The sequence below is a fragment of the Cebus imitator genome, unplaced genomic scaffold (assembly GCF_001604975.1).
Source record: "Cebus imitator isolate Cc_AM_T3 unplaced genomic scaffold, Cebus_imitator-1.0 Scaffold399, whole genome shotgun sequence".
In the NCBI taxonomy this organism is placed as follows: Eukaryota; Metazoa; Chordata; class Mammalia; order Primates; family Cebidae; genus Cebus; species Cebus imitator.
In genome coordinates, this window is record NW_016107714.1 from 1,638,292 (window position 1) to 1,640,292 (window position 2,001).

The window sequence follows — 2,001 nt, forward strand, 5'->3', positions numbered from 1 at the left end:
AATAGTGTCCCAACTCACTTTCAATAAAATACCAAACAAAATACAAGTCAATGAAATTCAGGTAAATTTAAATGATCACTACCTCCATCAACATAATTTTAATCATGCAAAGTACTTTGCTATTAGAATATCTCAATACATAAAATGTGATACAAATGGGTCTAATAGGAAAACTTATATAAAAATCTCAAAAGATGCTGAAAAACCATCTGATAACTTTCGACATGAATTTCTTTTTTTTTTTTTCTCATGTCAGATGAGTAATGTACAGATGTTATAACAAGATTTGAGGGAGGCGCATCTCACACCTGAGGATAAAAACCCAATCATCGTGTTTATGAATCACAAAAGGATCTCAACATAAATTTTTTGAGGGGAAAACATGTTAGAAAACTAGGAATAAATATGTAATTCTTCAACATGATATCTAAAAACATTTATCTTAGTGGTTACACATTAGAAGCATGTCTATCAAAATCAGAAACATGAAAATTACACACATTATTGCTATTACAATGTTATGGTAATAATTTTCTAGAAGTTATGGCTAATTCAGTAAGACATGAAACAAAAACAGAAGTCTAAGTGCTTTTCCATTGTAGCACTCACTACATTTGTACTTAAATAATGATTATATGGTCACTTGTCACCACCCTTGTAAAAACATATGAATGGGAACTAGGTCTGTATTATTTATTAAGGAATTGCAATGCCCAGAAAAATACCTTTTATAAGAAAACATGAAATAGATATTTATTAGATGAACGAAGCAGAACTTTAGGGTACGGCTTAGTAAGGAGGTTAATAAATCGTCTCCCAAAAGCAACTGTGAAGCTAAATAAAAATGACATAAAAACTATGTCTGTGCTCATATGTCTATGCTCTACCAAAAGCATAGACAATTGGGGAAGCATTTGTTCTTAAAAACCTGTAGAATTGTGAAAGTTATTAGGAGATTAGGACATTTTTTACTGGGACGACTCCAAAGCTCCTGGCAGTCTGATTGACATTGATGTTTTGTGAGAGTGGGACAGGCTGTGACAACTAGTAGTTTTGCAACCATGGTCATACAGGGCACACTTGATGTGGACAGCTGCACCATGCCCATGCAGCCATGTCAAAGTGACAGTCTTGGCAGAGGGCAGTGGAATGGATCAATGATTCTTCTAATCTGAGGTTTTTGTTGGGACAAACATAAGATTGGCTAGGCTATACACATCCACGGCAGAAACCAAGATGGCCCAAGCCCTCTACATACTACTGGCCAACACTGAGGCTGCACACACACACAAGACATGCAGAAAAGCCCAGTGGAAAGAAAAGTCTGGAGAAGAATTGAAAACAGCCTGAAGTTTGTACGTGGTACTCTTCCCAAACATAAATCCGTCAACAGAAACCTTACTGGATTAAATGTTTTGAGTATAGCCTCTGCCCAATCATTGGTTGACCACGCTACACAAAAAGAAAATGATCACTCTAAAGTCCAAAACAGAAAAAAAAAAAAATTAAAAAAAAAAAAAAAAAAGGAACAGGGACAAGCAGCCATTGGGAGGACCAGTTTTACAGATTTGGCCCACACAAGCTACTCAACAAACAAACAAAACAACAAAAGCAAATGTCAGGAAAGAAAACCATGACCCAGAGTTGCTATATTATCAAAGTCTAATATTCAATAAACAATGTTATGGGATTCATATTCAAGGGAGGGAGAAAAAAAGCAGGCAGAAGAAACTGAATCTGAGGGTCTCATTTGTATCTTCTGCCTTTTCCAGCTTTTCTCAATCTGACCTTGGCAAACCAGCCTTCCTTGGTTGGTAGAGTTAGACAGTGTAGGAGAGAGAGGCACAGAGGAAGGAAGGAAGCAGGTTTCCATTCTTTTCTGCTTTGGGCCATGTCTCTGACCATGTCTGCTATAAGGTTTCAGGCTCACTGGAAAGCCCTAACTGCTAATAACAGATTTTTCTTTTGTCCTTCTGGTCCTGGAGAGAGAAGGGCTGCCTG

At 36.9% G+C, this 2,001-nt stretch overlaps 1 non-coding gene across 1 annotated transcript; it reads right to left on the minus strand.

Annotated features, from left to right (window-relative positions):
* Positions 1 to 250: 250 nt before the first annotated feature.
* On the minus strand, positions 251 to 354 carry LOC119468239. Its single transcript, XR_005196892.1, has one exon. It is a non-coding gene; the product is annotated as a small nucleolar RNA U13 (small nucleolar RNA).
* Positions 355 to 2,001: the final 1,647 nt, after the last annotated feature.